Genomic DNA, 18816 nt, shown 5'->3' with positions numbered 1-18816 from the left:
TATGAAAAGGCCAAATTGTGATGGATTGACAATTGGATTAGAACATCTCCAAAATGATAGGCCTTGTGGGCAGTTGCTGGTGTGGAGTGATTGGTACCTACACAAAGTGGTCCAAGAAATGAGAAGGGGTGACAGGGTCATGGGTACCCCTAGCTCATTGATTCTCCCGGGGAGTGAAGGCTCACAAGTCTAAACTGATTCCAAGTAAGATCTACTGTAGCACAAGTTGTTTAAAAAATGAATGTTGCCCATAGACAAGAGGTCTTGTGGAGCTCATGCCTCAATGGGTCAGAGCTCTCTTGGGGAGCCTACATAATATTGGTGATTTCAGTGTTATGACTGAACGCTACAGATTTGCATTTTAGGGTGATGTCTGTAGCACATCCACACTCCTGTTCTACTTTACTACTGCTGTTTGATTTATGTCTCTGGAAATCTTTTACATAGTGGTAACAGATGATGAATGACTTGTTGTTAATAGCTGGCATGAAATGATCACTGTTTTACATCACCATACTATAAAAACCGCTGGCACTGCACAGATCAATGTCTACACTGTAATGTGACCTGGACGAAAAGGGCTCATGCCCGCCGATGCCACCGCTAGTCTGATGTTTGTCAACGACTGCATCCGACAACTAATCGTGCATCAGATGGACTATCCCATGGATATCTGCCTCCAGTTTCATGTCATTAAAAGGTGCCAATAATCTCAGCTAATCATCTAAATGGCCCACTGGAGCATGGCACCACATTGAAAAGGGTGATTAGGGGGTCAATAACTGGTTCCATACTGGTCAAACCTGTACTAGGGGTATTTCTCCTGTTGAACAGTAGGTTGAATGTGGAATGAATATAAAAGACCAGAGGCCATTGTACTGCTCTTTTGGACTACGTGGAATCTCTCGTAATATGCTGGCACAGTCTAATCTTTCACGGAGTGTTCGCAAGTGATCATCTGTGCCAGTGTCAGAGGGTTAATCAGTCCTCAGCGTCAGTCTGCAGCATTACAGCATTCAGATCACATCCAGCATATGCCCAGAGTATTGCCGCCCAACGTTCATTGTTTGCTCGGCCTGGCGGGGAAGGGGGGGTGTGTGATGACCAATTCTCATACGTTGGTCATCGTGACAGCTCGGTGTTCCCTGGCTTGGGAGCTGATGAAGAAATCCAGCATCTAGTGGAAGGAAGGCTGATCTCAGGGAAATGCAGGCAGCAGCTCCCTCTTCTATCAGCCAGTGGAAGTGCACCGGCTTCTGTGCAAACTGTCAGCTCTCACCGCTGCTGCGCCATTCCTCTGATACAGCCTGTGCTTCGCTTATTTCATGAGCCGATGGAATTTTAAAATCGAGAACTTGACTGTGTTATCTAGCTGCCTCCTCTGAAACTATACGGATTAAAAGTAGGAAGCTGCTTTAACCCCTTGGCTGCTGTGAGTACATGTCCTTTTTACTGCTAACAGGAGATTACATGGAATGCATTGATTTCAGGCTTTTCCTGATGCTGAGCTATTTATATAGAGATGTAGCAGAGCTGGAGATGCATTGTGATCACTCACTGTGCTGCGATAATGCAGTAGCAAACCACAACGAGAGCAGCATGCCCTATAATAATGACTGACTAGCTCGGTACTGCTAGAGATGACAAACTCAGATCTGCTACATCTGCACTTAGCAAGTGCTTTACCCAGACTTCCAAGAAATGGCGTTTATTTCTTAAAGAAAACCTGTTATCGGAACAGTTTCCTTTAGATTAGAACATTTTATTATTATTTATAATATTCTATTAGAGCTGAAATACGGAGCACAGTCGGGTTAGAGGGGAACATGCCCTGCTGAGAGGGCTCACGGGGGGAGGGGATGTACGGAATACAAGACCAGCAAGGGGGAACGCCAGTTACTGAGCCCGGGGCATCTTACAGTCATACGTGGGAAGGAATTGTTCCCTTTAACGTTATATAGACATCAATTACTAAAAAAGATTACAACATGATCAGATCCTTTTCAGTTTTAAATCAAAAATATAATATTTCCAGCTTGATTTTAGTTTATTTGCATTTCCTTAATCAAGTATTGGAAGGAACTGAAACAGCAGATTTTTAATGTATATATATATATATATTTTTTTTTTTTATATATTTTTTTTTTTTCCAATTCCTATAGGTTCTCTGCTTGCTGTCAATGTATGGGACCATTTTTTATTTAAACCTGGAGACTAAAAAGGTTACAGACAGACCTAAACCCACATATGGCAGAACTGCTATGGATTCTACATGGCAGATGCACAGCAATTTCCAGCACAATACACGTGCATAGGCTTTTTAATACCCCATCCACACAGAGCAGATTGTCAAATGAGATTTTGGAAAAGGTGCAGATTTTCCCTTTTCTCTCTCCTGTTGACAGTGTGCTACAGCTGATCAGTGGAGGTACCATGTATGAGTCTGCAGTCCAGGCTCTTCAGCTCTCTGGATACAATGCTATACACCCAGAACCAAAAGGTTTTTCGATGGTTTCTATTCACTCACAACAAGCAGAGATTTTGCAAGTGATGAGGAATTAAACAGATAGCATCATTTCTCATACTACAATAATGAAATGGGTTATATATATTTTGCTTATTTTAAAAAGGCCACAAAATGTTAAAAATAAAAAAGGATCCTCCACCAACACTGATCCATTTTCTGGTCATGGCTTGACATGCTGCAAATCCCAATCACTGGCCTACATTAACCAGTGATTTGCTGGGAAGCAAGCGGGACTGGGGCAGCCATGGATCCGCAGTGCCAAGGGATCGTTGGAATTAGGCTAAATGCACACGAACGTTGTTTGTTTCCGTGTCCGTTCCGTTTTTTTTGCGGATAGGATGCGGACCCATTTATTTCAATGGGTCAAAAAAACAAAAAACGTGTGCCGTCCACATCAGTGTGTCCGTTCCGTTGCCCCACAAAAAAAATTGTGCATGTCCTATTTTTTTCTATTTTGCGGACAAGGATAGGCATTATTACAATGGATCCGCAAAAAAAAAACGGATGCCATATGGAATTTCGTCAGTTTTTTTTTTTTTTTTCAATTTGCAGACCGCAAAACACATACGGTCGTGTGCATGTAGCCTTAGAAAAATATGGCTGCTTTCTTCCAAACACTGGATCACCCCTGTCCATGGGTTGTGTCTGATATTGCAGCTAGGCACCACTGGAGTGAATTGGGCAAAGCTGCAATACCGCACACAGGGGCGGTGCTGTTTTTGGAATAAAACATGTTTTCCTAATCCCGATCAACCCCTTTAACCCTTTAAAAAATGGTATCTCTGGAAAACCCATTTAAAGGGGTCTTCAGCGATAGGTTATCAATATCAGATTGTGGAGGTCTGACTCCCGGCGCCCCAATCAGCTGTGTGTAAGGGCCCGAGTACTGCAGCCCCTTTTTCTTCTCGGCCTGTGATGTTACGTCCGTCAGTCACATGGCCTTTCTGCAACTCAGTCCCATGAAAGTGAATGGCATTGAACTGCAATACCAGGCATACCCGCTATATCAGGCATGCTCAACCTGCGGCCCTCCAGGTGTTGTAAAACTGCAACACCCACAATGCCCTGCTGTAGGCTGTTCGGGCATACTGGGAGTTGTAGTTTTGCAACAGCTGGAGGGCCGCAGGTTGAGCATACCCGCTATATAATGTACTTGGCATAGTATGAAGAAGTCACATGGCTTAAAGGGGTTGTCCATATTGCTTCCTTTGTTGGCTTGATTCGTTTTTTATCACATTATACACCCCTTTAAAATTCTGCTTTGTACATAATATTGGAGATATTAAGAGGAATTTCCCAAAACTGTTGGCAAAGAAAAACTAGAAGAGTTGCCATTAGCAACCCGATTGTTTCTTTAATTTTATTATAAAAATATACTCTAAAAGCTAGAATGGGCAACCGGTTCACTGTCCCACCATTTTTAATAAACCTCCCACATTGAAATCTCTACTCCCACAGTTCATGAAAAGAATCACTATAATAATGGTGTAAGAAGACTGACTGGTGAACAGGCCTTTTTCAAAGGGTCATCATGGGGACAGTGATTTGACTGTCCTCCTTTTCAGTAGTCCCATCGAGACCCACTACAGTCAGCATGTGACTTGCCCTAAAATGGCTGATAACAGGGAACACTAAATTGTAAAAGCACGGGGAATGTAGACCGTTTTTGGCGTTGCTTTAAAAAGCTTTATGTGCTTTGTGTGTGAATCCCTGCAGCAAACTGTCTTTGAATAATGTATTTAAATGTTGGCAGCAAAGATGTTTGCTGCACTAATGGAAGCATAATCACAGCCTTCCCTTCAGCCAGTCACTTCTTCTTCCATATCGTGATCTGGGTCAGGGTGGGAGGTCCTAGGGCTACAGAACATTGGTGGTGTTAACCTGCCAGTTAAAGCTGAATCCCCAAATGTAGAGGAGGTTCTCCTCCATTGCACACCTCATTCCAAGCAGGTGGATATTTCCAAGCCTTCGTATATATTTTGTACATGTATAAGGTAACCAGACTTCCCAGTGCTGGATGCTTATAAAAAATACATGTCCTGAAACTATATTGATGCCAAAGCAAGTCTACAGGATAAAAATTTCATGAGTGCCCTGCTTAAAAATTAGGTCTGGTCACCTTATACCACGTATGCTATGGATATGGTACAGTGTCTTCTAATGACCTTATGTCTAGGTCATTAAAAGACATTCCAGTAAGCCTGCAGTCACGTTTCCTCTGCCGATGCATTCATCAACTTTCACACGTTCACAGCATAGATAGGAGAACTAAAAAAAAAACTTCCGTTCATGTTCTTCACACAGTCAGTCAGACTAGAGCAGCAGAATATCTGAGGAAGTCAATCTGTCCTTAGCGTCGGGAAGAAGGGATGTGAGGCATCTGTCCTATCTCATCTGCTCTGTAGGGTTTTAGAAAATTCCATCCCTGATAAATAGAGCAGGGCCAAAAGTCATATTTATGAAGCCCTGTGCCACATGTGAGACTTTGAATGGAAACATAGCAGGGTTCAGAGTTGCACAGAGGGTGACTGACAACATTTACTAACAATCGGGGTCGGTCTGAGGTTCCTTGGGCCCACCAGAGGAGACAATTCTCAGGGCTCAAACCCCATTACATCAATAAAGTGTAATAGATTTTGGTTGCCTAGTGGTAAGTGATCACCTCCAAAGGCAGCTCCAAAGGTTTATCTCTCCACTATGGTATCAGAGCAGGCTAGGACTGGCACATATGGGTACAAGGTGGATCTCCCGGAGGGCCCCTGAGCAAGGTGGGCCCCTATTCTCCCACCCCCGGCTCAAGTGGCACATAACACAGTAGACTTACTGCACTACATACATATATTCATTGTATAGCACCTCCACCAGCCTATGTTCATATAAAAAATGTGATAGATTATTAAAGAAACTTCACAGTTTATTATTATAGACATGATCAGAGCTGAGATGACTTCTAGGTATAGAGGAAAGCTAGCCAGTACCCTCTTTTCCACAGGACCTACCTTCTCAGAGTTGCTGTAGGGACCCCCATATTCAATCATCTGGTAGTAGTGCTGTGTGAGCAGGTAATATTTGAATGTATACGTACGGTGGGCCCCCAAAATAAATTTTACTGGCGGGCCCTGGGCACCCCAGTCCGACACTGTATCAGAGCATGGGCCCACCAGAGGATCCTCTGGTGCTCTGGTGAGTTCTGGGAACATTTCCTAGAAAAGGTGCTCCTGTACATTACAAAGAAGCAGAGAGTGCTATCTTTCTAATACCTTTTACAAAGGTATATTCATAATACTGACGGCCTATCCTTAGGATAAGTCATCAACATCTGATTGGTGGAGGTCTGACTCTCAAACCCCCACTGATCAGCTGTTTGAGGTGACCATATTGCTCGGAGGAGCACTGTGGCCATTACATGTACATTGCACTCTAGTAGCACCAGTGCTGGGTATTAGAGCTTTGTCCAATTCACGCAAATGAAAAAGAGCTGCAATACCTTGCACAGCTACTACTAAGTAGATGGCCATCGATATTGTGAAAACCCCTTCAAAGGAACTCTGGGTTAATAGATAGGGTCTTTTGCTGCATGCTCCTCTCTTGGCTGGAGTAGACAGCAGTTACAAAGAGTGTCTCTCACTCAGGAGGACCTGTCCTGACCTGCATTACGCAGGCAACCCAACTCCAGTATGTAATACTTAATTTTTCCAGGGGTGGAGCTGTTGAGATATTGAACACTTGCTGCCAGTTTTCCCCATAGATTATGTAATCACTGGGTTCCAGCAGGAAAACACTTTCTGATCAGCCTATAGTCAAGTGTCTCTTCTAACAAGAATGTACATGAGGTTTAAAGAAACAGCTAGAAATATAAGCACTTGAGTTCTTTAATTTACATTTCCAGTCTGACCAATCTGTCTTTACTCTTTATGTGTCAGTCTGTACTGAATTTCTATAATTCTATTCATGAACTGAGATATACCGCTATACCGATAAATGTAAATGGTTAGATGAATATTTAGTGTGTGTGTGTGTGTGGGGGGGGGGGCTTGGGGGGGGGGGGGGGGGGGGGGTTGCACAGGTATTGCAAGTTAGGATGGATAGATAGCTATAGATTGGTTATTTTATATATTATTTAGGTTGAACATTTTGTGCTGGATAATTTTTTATGGTGATGGCTCCAAATCCCCTACATACCTAATGGTAAAATACCTGCAATTTCCACTAGAGGGAGCTGACAGCATACACATATTTGAGTGCAATAGTAACACGTGCGGAATACTCTTAAGCTCCCTCTGGTGGTGGCTGCAGTCAGCTAGAATAGTTTTATTAGATGCTATGTGTCAAAGCATTTGAAGCTCTATTTTAACCATATATTGAGCAATTAATTACCACAAAATGTTGTACTATGTAAGGTCATACACAATAACATAGCTACACTTCTTTGTGGTGTGACTACAATACCAGATATCACCCAAGTGCCTTAGGCAGCAATGTGCTATTTTTTACTATCATTTGTTCCAGAGCTCTGGACTGTAGTCAGGAAGACTACACACAGAGTCACACAATCTAATTTACATTGTCATGAATATAAAATATGGGGAAAAGTAGTTTTATAGTGAAAGCTATCCTCTGGATAACGAGGAATTAGATGTGAAATGTCACATGAATTATTAGCCAGATGTTCCAGGAGTTAGGTACACAGTGAGGCACCAATGTAGATGGCATCGGCTCTATTCTTAAAGGCAACAAGAACCGTGTTGGTAAATCAGCTGGGATCAAGAAAAATATCAGACAGGCTTAAAACATTTTTCTTATGCTACATATTTTATAGGATTATCACAAAAAAGACCTTCTTAACCTTTGTTAAAGCTGGAGAATATGGACTTATTTCGAGCAGTATCACATAGGCAGCAGAGTTCACCATATGTCAGGAACCTTCCCTGACATTAACATTTTGTGGAGCTCAATCCTGAGATTATGGTACTGACTTAACTGTGAGAATTTAAGCATCACACCTCATAATGTGCCCTTTGAAAACATCAAAGATCACATTAATCTGGCGGAGGCTAAGACCTGGCCTTTCTTGGGGGTCTATAGATTTCCCGTTTCATCTCTTACAAATAGCATGGCCCACCATAGTCATAACTAGACGTTCTTTCACTCAGAACAATTAAATTCACTAGCCTAGTCCTGAATCTAAATATCTCACCCAAAGCAGGGTGGCTTTTTGCCGCCCCCGTGGCGCCAATCAATGAGGCCCTAGACCCCCACTATATATGCTTTTACATAGCTCACATTGATTAGTGAAGTTCGTAGAACTTTACAAGTTTGCTGACTGGGCAGCGGCCCAAGAGGAGCGGATGAAAGTGATAGTGATTCTGGGGGTGCAAGTCGTCTTCACAAATGGCACTCTATAGGGCCGCTCAGTGACTGGAGGGTGCAACATTTCTTCCCTCAAAGCACAGCCTGGTGTTGGGCTCCTGCGTGGTGGTAGTTGTGGTGCCCTTGATATTAGGTATTGGCCTGGGTGCAAGGCAGCAGAGCAGATGTAATGGCCGGTGAATCTTGGAGTGAGTAACCAGGCCAGATGGTGTAAAAAAATAAGTGTCTCTTTAGTAAAATGCACAATAGGAGTAGTAGTACATCAAACAGTATCAAGGCACAGTTCTAAGCAAATCACTGTGCAAGTCCTTCCGATAGCAATGTATTGATAGCAGCAATGATGGAGGTTGTAGAACTTTCTGTCTCTCTCTAAAGACTTTCAAGAGAACCATAGGTGGCAATGGGGTTAGGTCAAGAATTTGGCATGGCGGGGTACCATTTAAATTTTTGCCTCAGGCAGCATGAAGTCCATGTGCTTCCCTGCCCACAAAGGGCCCATGAGCTTGGGTGCACATGTAAGATATAGTTGGCGAAACCATCTCAAAGTGTGGAAGGCTGCTTTAGCAATGTTCCCTCTTACAGCAGTAAAGTCTCTCAGCCATAAATGCTCACATTATCTTGCTGACTGAATCCAATAAACATCTTTGTAGATTCTGGAACTTTTGATTTACTTTTCCTTGCAGAATTTTTGGAGGTATAGTAGCTTCCTTAGCTATAGAAGTCCCAGCGACAAAGGTTCTCTGAGATTAGGCATCGCTCTGAGGAGTTAGCACACTTGGTTCCTCACTGTTCCTCAGGCAGAACTAGACTATCTACTGGCTAAACAGGGGGTGGACCCAGGTCTATCTCTTGGCAATCTAAGAAGATCAGCCAAGATGGTTAACCCTAAACTGTCCATTGTCACAGACGTACCGAGACATACGGACGTTCCAGCGACAGTGAGTGGCAGGAGATCTGTGAGACTGGCAACACGTGGATTTATCTGACAGGTTTTCCTTGTGGATCAATAGGTGTCTGTGTTATTTCTGGTAATGGCCACACCCCTTGCCTGCAGGTGTTACTTATGTGGTCATTTAACCTTCCTTATTTATAGTTGCTTCTCCCACTATGCTGTGGGGTTTATAGCTTCTGTGCCTGTGGATTGTTTGTGGTTGGATCTCGGCTGCGTTCCTGGTGCTTCCATACCCTCTTTGAAGTTAAGTCTTTCCTTTCCCTTTTGTATTTTGTTTGGGTTCTGTGTGTTGCATTTCCCTATTAGGCCTGAAGTAGACTCCTGTTCGTCTTTCCTTTTGGAGAAACAGGTAGTGTCGTCCCTGCCATTAGTACCTGGGTCCTATAGGGCTAGATAGGACTCTAGGTATTCCTGCATATGAACTTACCTACCTTTGGGGTCTGTTCATACTGGTAGTCTGAATTCTGGTTAGGGTTTTCACTAGGAGGTGTCCATCTTCCTTCCCTAGTTCTCAGCGCTGATTCCCTGTTTCCCCATTCCCTCCCATGATTGGTGTGGTGTTTCCCTCCCACACCGAAGTGTGACATCCATACAGTGCTATTAGGCATACAAATACAAGAAGGCTGCATTCACACAACTGTGGGACAGCTGAGCATGTGTTGCGGACTACAAAACTCTGATCTCCTAAACATGAGCACTGGACGTGTGCACCCTGCGTCCATTGACTTCAATGAGTCTGCAATCCGCAAGATGTGGTGAAAGATAGGTCATGCTCTATCTTTTACAGAACAGAAGCATGGACCCGGAAGCACACGGAAGGGCTTCCGCATGTTTCCAGGCCCATGCATCCATGCTGCAAAAGATAGGACATGTCACATCTTACAGATCACGGACCTATTGAAGTCAATGAATCTTCACCGCGATGCGAGGTGCACGTGTTTAGCTGGTCCACAGTTTGTCCACAGTCGTGTGAATGCACTCTGAATCAGAACATTTCACTTAACAACATGACATCATAGCAATTCCCTTTTGTAGTATCCCTGTTCTTGGGTACTGCACATGACTAGGCCTACTAGTCCCAATCAAATCCCAGGTAGATCTATTTACCCTTAAGGGCTTGTTCACATGAACGTAAGGCCTCTGTGCCCATGCTGCGGACTGCAAATTGCGATCTGCATTGCACGGGCATCGACCATGGGGTAGCCGCATGCGGATCGCAGACCCATTCACTTGAATGGGGTCCGCGATCCGTCCGTTCTGCAAAAAGATAGAACAAGTTCTATCTTTTTTGCGGAACGGAAGCATGGAACGGAAAACCGCAGAAGCACTCTGTAGTGCTTCCGTGGGGTCCCGCTCCGTGCTTCCGTTCAGCACTGCATCTATGGATTTGTGGACCCATTCAAGTGAATGGGTCCGCATCAGTGATGCGGAATGCACACGGCTGGTGACCCGTGTATTGCGGAACTGCCGTATACGGCCCGCAGCACGGGCACGGAGCCCTTACGTTTGTGTGAACAAGCCCTAAGGGTGTACTAGACTGTCAGACTTTCTGGCAGATGATTGCTAAAGAGCGCTTCTATGAACACGCGTTAGCGATCATCAAATGCCCGATGAACGAGCAAGCATTTATTGGGCAATTGTGAATTTTTAAGTATGCTAAAAAATCACAATGGGGCCGGCTGTGTAATAGCAATCTGCTGCTGGCACAACGCTGCCCTGCATGGGGAGGAGTGATGGCATAGCGTTGAACCCCAAGTTGATGGCGATGTCCTGGACCCCCCACCCAGTCCTCGCCATTCCCAAGTGGCGAGGACAGCGTAAAAACACGTTATGAATAATATTTGTCACACGGATGTATAAAAAAAGTCACAAAAAGATGTTTTTTTATACTAAAAACGGGCATAGCGATATTAGTAAATGACCCCATTGTATATTTTCTATGCTTGGAAATTGCCTGCCGTGCGCATTTTAAAACCTGCATCATGTCAATTTTTTGGGTGGTTCCGCACCTTATATATATATAGTGGTGTTCACCATAGACTTCAATGGGATTGTTAAAAAACACACTAAAAACACAATAAATGGTGTGTATTTATGTGTGTTTTTTACACATTTTTAATGAGGTTTTCATGCAGATGTGTGCAGGCTCCCTCAGGGTACAACCACAAGGTTTGGTCATGCAGCAACTGAGATGGTATGGTGAGAAACATGCAGCCTTGAAAGCTGGCACAGTATTCAACTAAGGGCGCGTTCACATCTCCGTTTTCATTAGCAAATTATTGAACATGTTCTATTCTTGTTTGTATCACGGGCAAGAATAATAATTCCTACTAATGGGAGGGAGAAAAACGCGCATGGCACACGGAAGGTTTCCGTGGTTTGCGGACTGCAATACGGACACAGACGTGTGCATGAGGTCCTCCTCTGTGGAATGTGTGTGTGCTGTACAAGGACCCTTCCCGCAGCGGTTTACAATAATATTTCCCTAATAAAAGCATAGGTAAAAGCCATTTACTTATGTTTGAAAAATTAAGAAAGTCGGATTACGAAAGAAAAATTGCATTATAGATCATTTATAAGAGAAAATGGCTGCTTTGCCATCGGAGTCAACCTCAGAGCTGTATTTATTTGTGACGCTATTAAAGGAGGCAATCTTTCCTAAGGACTTGATTGCTGCAGAGACTTGCATCCATTTGGCCCACTCGCTGTTGTTTTAACCCCCTCTGTGGTTAGCTCTCACATGCAGCTGGCTGCAGTATAATCACTGGCGAGCGAGTTACTGGAGCCTCCTCTCTGGCTGAACTGGAGAGATAATTAACGCTCTCAGCACCAAATTGAATTGAATCCGCACCGCACATCAGTCTCATCTGGCAGAGGAAGGGTAATGCACAATATCTGCTCGCTACAGAGCCATTAAAAGATCACAGCCCACAGCCATTAAGAAACCTCTCCCATTCTGCATGAACGTGGAAATGTTGTAACAGAATATTGAACGAGAATGAGATCTTAATTCAAGTCATTGAAATCCTCAGACAGTATGTTTACTGATTTTATTGCTTCTGGGCTCCTATAAGAGTGCAGGCCCGATTATCCTCGGAAGCTTCTTTTCTTTCCTCTGGGGATCTACAAAAACTTCCGATTAGCAGGGCCAGATTTATTCTTTCCTGGCTTCACATTTATGAATACCATAAAATATATCACCAAAAACCTCCTATTCTACTGGGAAGATGAGGAGGAACCCTGTTGACTATGACCACTGATTAGTGAGGCTTTCATAGAAGCCCAGAGAACCAAACATGCATCCCCTTTCTGACCTTAGGCTAGGTGTGTTTGTAAGCTCCATCCAGGAATGGGTCAAAGAAGAGGTACAAATCTTACCATAAGGCCTCATGCGCACGACAGTATTTTTTCACGGTCCGCAAAACGCGGTTCCGTTGTTCCGTGATCCGTGTCCGTTTTTATTTCCGTGTGTCTTCCTTGATTTTTGGAGGATCACCAGACAAGAAAAGTAAAAAAAAAATCTAAGTCAAGTTTGGCTTGAAAATGACACGGATCACGGACGCGGATGACAATCTTGTGTGCCTTGACTTGAATGGGTCCGCGAACCGTTGTCCGTCCAAAAAATAGGACAGGTATTTTTTGGACGGACTGAAAACACGGATCACGGATGCGGATGACAAACTGTGCATTTTCCGAGTTTTCAACGGACCCATTGAAAGTCAATGGGTCCGCAGAAAATCACGGAAAACGGAACAACGGACACGGATGCACACAACGGTCGTGTGCATGAGGCCTTATGATGTTTTCTCTGTTTCTCCTCAACTACTGGTTTTGGCTTACAAATACAGTATATGCTCATGTGAAAGTAGCCTTAGGTTGGTTGGGCGTTACCTTCTATTGCCCCACCCCCCTATGTTGTACCATATAGTGTCTAAATTATACAGACATGCAATTTACAAATCACAATACCCAGTAAAAAAAACTATGAAAGGACACTGCATCCTGTGGACACCAAGTTTGAGAGCAGATGTGGAAGCTCCTAGCGCACAGGTCATCAGTGCTAGTGGTGCCCTCTTCGGTGACATCGGGCCACAAACCTCTAAGGCCCTGCCCAGACAGATTTTCAGGTCAGTATCAGTTTTGTTAGTATAGTCACTTATTATACAAAAATATCCTTTTTTTCTACAAAATTGGGACACATGGTTCTTCTGACTCTGTCACTCACAGAAGATGTTGATGGTGAGTGAGAAAGCAGTCTAAATTTGGAATACCAAATTGTTTATTTTTACATCGTTCACTCCTTTTTAATGAAGGCGGCTTGAGAAAGAGGAAAAAACATCTCTGCTGTCAATCTCTCCAGCTAGTGAAGAAGATGAGGAGCTGGCCTGAAGAAACGGTTGGAGGCTGAATGGGTAATGTATGTGCCAGTTGCTATTAACCATACATAGAGCAGAACCTGTAGACACAGAAAGATTTTCGCCATACATTGACTTAATGATTTGCCTTGATACTCTGTAATCATCGCATCTTTGGAGGAGAACATGACATTTTTATAGACTTCAAACCTAGTTATAAATAAATCAATACAGAGGACAAGGGGTGTGGGTCTACATGTCCTACTGAAATCTAGGATCCCTTGGGAATAAGCAACTTGACATGAGAGGGTCTGACTCATTCCTTCCTTTAGTCTCAAATTTCATTTCCCTACGCTTTAAGGATATATCCAGGCAGATGTAATTTCCTTTTTCAAAAATGCTGTAGGCCCTTTATCCTTTATAAGGTGGCTGTGATCATGAAGAACAAGGCCACTTTCATTGCCAAGGTGTTGTAGAGCACTGTTAATAAACTCCATTTATGAAGGAAACATATTAGGGTCAGACCTGCAGCCATTGACTGGAGTAGGAGCCACAGTACCCAGTCTGTTGAAACAGATATCTTATCCCTTCTGTACCAATTTCTTACGAGGAGGATGAGCTATATTGAAGGGGTTTTATGAGATTATAGTGCCACTCCTTTATACAGGCTGTGCCTGGTATACATGTATGACAAAGTCCAGCTCCCCAGGTATTCTGTAGAGTCCCAGTAAAAAAACAAAACTTCAGGCTTATACGTTTCAGGCTAAGTTGCCAATTTCTGTAGCATGTTCGGCCGAAATACCAGGTATAAGCCATAGATAAGATGGCTGTAGGCCATCTAGATATCCGCTTTGACTACATATGTGGATTGTACAGATGATACTTTACTGACTATGTGAACACAGGTCTGGATTCTCATACAAGGGATCCTAAGGGGGGTATATTAGACAAAAAAGGGTCTCCTTATTTTCCAGGAACAGAGCCAGTCTTATCCTTACCCTACGGCTGGTAATGGGGCTGACACTACTAGCCTATATATTGGAATGGCAATGTTTTCTAGTCTCATACAACCCCTGTATTACTGTTCATTACAGGAACCATCACAAGGCTCTGTGACTATTGCTCCAGCCAATCCTTAGTTGATCCCTGGCAATGTGGAGCATTGGGAATCCTGTGTGTGTTCACTCCATCCAGGGACAAGTAGATGGTGGCAACCTAAGATGGTCACTTTTCCATATGCTCATAGCCCCCAGTGGCTTTCTCTGTCATATATGTCTTTGCACCCACAGTGTTGTTCATTTGACGAATTAGCTCTCAGGGTATATGTACGCAGTTCATATTTTGTGTGGATTTTCATGCGGGGAATCAGTCAGTGTTCGATCAGTGATTTTCATCAGTGATTCTGAGCCAAAACCGATGGAAATCACTGACCAAAAGGCCTCATGCAAACGGCCGTGGCTGTATTGCGGGCTGCAAACAGCGGGTCCGCAATCCACGGCCACCGGCTGTGTGCACCCCACATCACGGATGCGGACCCATTCACTTGAATAGGTCCGCTATTCCGGAGATGCGGAACGGATTCACGGAACTGAACACCGGAAACACTACGGAGTGCTTCCGTGGTGTTTCTATTCAAGTTGAATGGGTCCGGGCTGCTGCATGGATGTTGCCCGTGCATTGGGGACCGCAATTGCGGTCCCCAATGCACGGGACGGCCACAGAACGGCCGTGTGCATGAGGCCAAACACTGTGAATAAAGCCTCATTCACACGCCAGTGTTCCACGTACCCATTCATTTTAATGTGTGTATTCACACATCAGTTTTTACCATGGTCTGTGTTTTTAGCACAGATGCATGCTTTATTTTCTCTGTGTTCAAGCATCCATCACGCACATTATAGTCTATGGGTCTCTGAAAGCCAAGGATACAACATGGATGCCATCTGTCTTCCATGGATCATTAGGAAGAGATGCTTTAAAAATTATTTTTCAGCTGTGCAGCGTCAGTTAAACACGGATGACACACGGACAGCAAAAAACAGACACACGGATCCATCACGGACATCTTCACACCTTTTCACAGGTTTCAGCACGGAGGTGTGGATGAGGATTAAGGCATAATTCGGTACCAGCTAAGTAGATGAGATTTTTAAAATCTCATGCACACAGGGGGAGAATTTATCAAAGTTGAGTAACTGAAAAATGGATTAGTTGTCCATAGCAACCAATCAGATTCCACCTTACATTTTCAAAAGGAGCTCTGAAATATGAAGGGTGGAATCTGGTTGGTTGCTATGGACAACTAAGGCAGTTCTACTTTACACCAGTTTTGATAAATCTAGCCCACAGTGTGGAAATTGACCTGCGGGGTAAATTTAAAAATCTCCAGCATGTCTCTTGTATGGTGGATTTTCAGTTACAGATTTCAGTAATATTTGGGGCAAATCTGAGTCAAATTCTGCAGGTAACATATGGATTTTGGTGCGGAAACACAGCAAAAAAACACACAAAAATCTGCATAACCTACACTGCCATATGCATATACCCTCGGATTTTGCACCAGGATTGCTGGGACGCCCCTGCCGATAAGATGAAATCAGACGCAGCAGACTAATGAAGTATATATGGCCGACCCAGTAACTAGTGTTGAGCGAACTTGTGTTTTAAGTTCGGGTTATCGAAGAATCGCGTTATAGATTCCGCTACCACGGACCATAATGGAATTTAGAATCCATAACGCGATTCTTCGATAACCCGAACTTTAGACGCCGAACTCAAAACACAAGTTCGCTCAACACTAGTAACACAGCTGTGAAGAAGTACGGTACTACTGTTTCATCTCCAGCAGCACCTGCATTCATTCCTGCCACCCACCCGTATCATATTACCAGAATCCCACCAGCACAACGGGTTTCGCCACCAGTAGAATGTGCCCTCACAGGCTTGTTTTGTTGTGGCCTGAATTTCCAGTTTGAGGGTTGTTCACTAACTTGTCTGAATGTCATATAGTTTTATTGCTAAAATGTCTGAATTGTGTGTTTTCTTTCTTTTCCTCATGTCTCCCAACAAATAAAAGGAAAAAGAACTTGTTGTGTGTGTTCTTGCCGCTACTCTCTGGCGCGCAGGTGTGGGCGCATCAAGTACAAATGGAGCAGTGTTTAGTGAGCGCCACACCCAGACTATCAGTGACATAAACTGACAGGAGTGTGTGCTGGCTTCTATATCCTGGGGGCTAGCTGGGGGCTTTCTGTGGAGGTGGGGAGGGGAAGGAGAAGATGTTATCTTATCAACTGTAGTCAAGAAAGATTGTCCAAACACCTTGGCAGTTTTATGGTATGAGCAAATGGGGCACAGAACTGTGACAGCACTCCCTCATACATACAGCGGGGTTGGATTTTCACGTATATATACCAGTGTGTTTGTTCAGATGTGTAAAACTGACTAAAACACTAAAAACTGACTTTGCTGCCCGTAGCAACCAATCGCTCTGCAGCTTTCATTTTCCAAGAGCAGAATCTGAAATGAAAGCTTTGCTGTGATTGGTTGCTAGGACCAACAAAACAGTTTTGATAGATCTCCCTCGAAGTTGTTAAATTCGTTTGAGACATTTCTTAATAATATCTGGTTTTGGGAAAGAAGGCTGCCATTTTATAGTAAGGAGCTCTAACCCAGCTTTCCTGTTTTCATGACTGGAAAATCTGCCTTCTTTTGAAAATGCTGCTAAATCTAAAGTCCACAGTATCCGGGCTCTGCCTGCAGTGGTATTTATGTGGCCGAAAAACCGCCATTTATGCCGGAAAGCAGCTGGATGCCGTTATAGTCAATGGGGATCCGGGGGAGTGCAGCAGGATCGGACTATGCCAGATATAGTAAATTCTAGGGGAAAGATTAAAAACTGGCTTAGTCACCCATAGCAACCAATCAGATTCCACCTTTCATTTTCCAAAGGAGCGCTGAAAAATGAAAGGTGGAATCTGATTGGTTGCTGTGGGCAACTAAACCAGTTCTACTTTACACCAGTTTTGATAAGTCTCTCGCTGGGACAGACTACCGGAGTTGGTTGCCACATATGTCACCTCATTCACACGTGATTATTTTGGTCCGTATTTCAGATCAGTGGGGGTCATTTTCGAACACCGCTGTAGAATTCTACCTTTTGTTATGTAGACTCCACGCCTGGTTATAGCATACGAACACTGACCGTGTGAACGTGCCCACAGAACAAGGGTTATATATAGATATATGTCTTCCTATTAGAAATCCCATTGCAGCTTACTGCAATCTGACTGGAATGGCTGCTTACAGAGCAGTACAAATGTAGATAGGGCGACATGGGCTCCGTTAATGAATAGGCACACACTGCGCTAATGGTGTACTGCTTGTTGGGAGTCACACAGCTGCAGAGCTGTACTTGGCCCCATGGCAGCGGCGTATCCTCCCTCATGGACATACACATGCACTCTCGGATTGATGAGCAAGAGGCGGACAGGCTGGTACCATTTTCAGCGTTCATCACCCAGGGGAATAAAGGACTGGGCATGTAAAGGGTTACCGCCAGTGTTGCTAGCACTCTCCATTTCCACCAGAAGTTTAAGGCTGGCGCTACATGGCGTTGCAAGACCAAAGATTGCTATTCTGCAGCCATTAAACTGAACAGGATCGCAGTGCGGAAAAGCCAGCAGTGTTGGGATTTGTGGCTTATCTGGGGTCGTAGCTACTTGCGAATTGGATACGGTTCAAAGGCTGCTCTGCTACACAGCGATCTTTGGGCATGAGGAGGGTGGCCATTTGCTTCACCTCTAAAAGCCACACATTATAGGCCACGGCCCTCATCATCGGCAAAAAGTACTGGAAGACCTGAAGGTGAGCTGCGCTGGGGTCTTAGTGCTTCTCTCACCTTCAGTCAGTCACACAGTGACATGTCCGCTCTACTGACTGGGGGTGAGTCAGTCATATTGTAGCTGTAGCTCACACTTAGGGCTTGTTCACGCGACCGTGTGTCCCCCGTGGCCGTATTGCGGCCCGCAATACACGGGGTACTGGACGTGTGCATTTCGCATCACGGATGCGGACCCATTCACTTGAATAGGTCCGCAAATCCGGAGATGCGGTGCAGAACGGAAGCACGGAACAGAACCCCACGGAAGCACGACTACGGAGTGCTTCTGTGGGTTTCTGTTCCGTGCCTCCGCACCGCAAAAAGATAGAACTTGCTCTATCTTTTTGTGGGAACAGACGGATCACGGACCCATTCAAGTGAATGAGTCCGCGATCTGTACGCGGCTGCCCCACGGTTAGTGCCCGTGCATTGCAAACCGCAATTTGGGGTCCACAGCAGACGGTCGTGTGAACAAGCCCTTAGACAGTGCAGTGCTGTTGTATGAGCGTTTACTGAAAAGGACGACACCCCAGCATCCATCCAGGACAGGGTGCCAACATGACAGGTGTTGCGGACATGGAGCCCCGCTGACATCCGTGACAAGATGGTCAGTGGTTCACCTGTGAAGAATCCATGTTTGGACTGTGGGTCACCCGTATTTCACGGACACTGCATTGACAGTACACGTCTGTGGTTCACGTGTAAAAGAGACTTTAGGGTAGATTCACACACA

This window comes from Bufo bufo, chromosome 1, assembly GCF_905171765.1.
Source record: "Bufo bufo chromosome 1, aBufBuf1.1, whole genome shotgun sequence".
Lineage (NCBI taxonomy): Eukaryota > Metazoa > Chordata > Amphibia > Anura > Bufonidae > Bufo > Bufo bufo.
The sequence above is the reverse complement of the archived record's forward strand: the minus strand, read 5'-3'. Positions refer to the sequence as shown.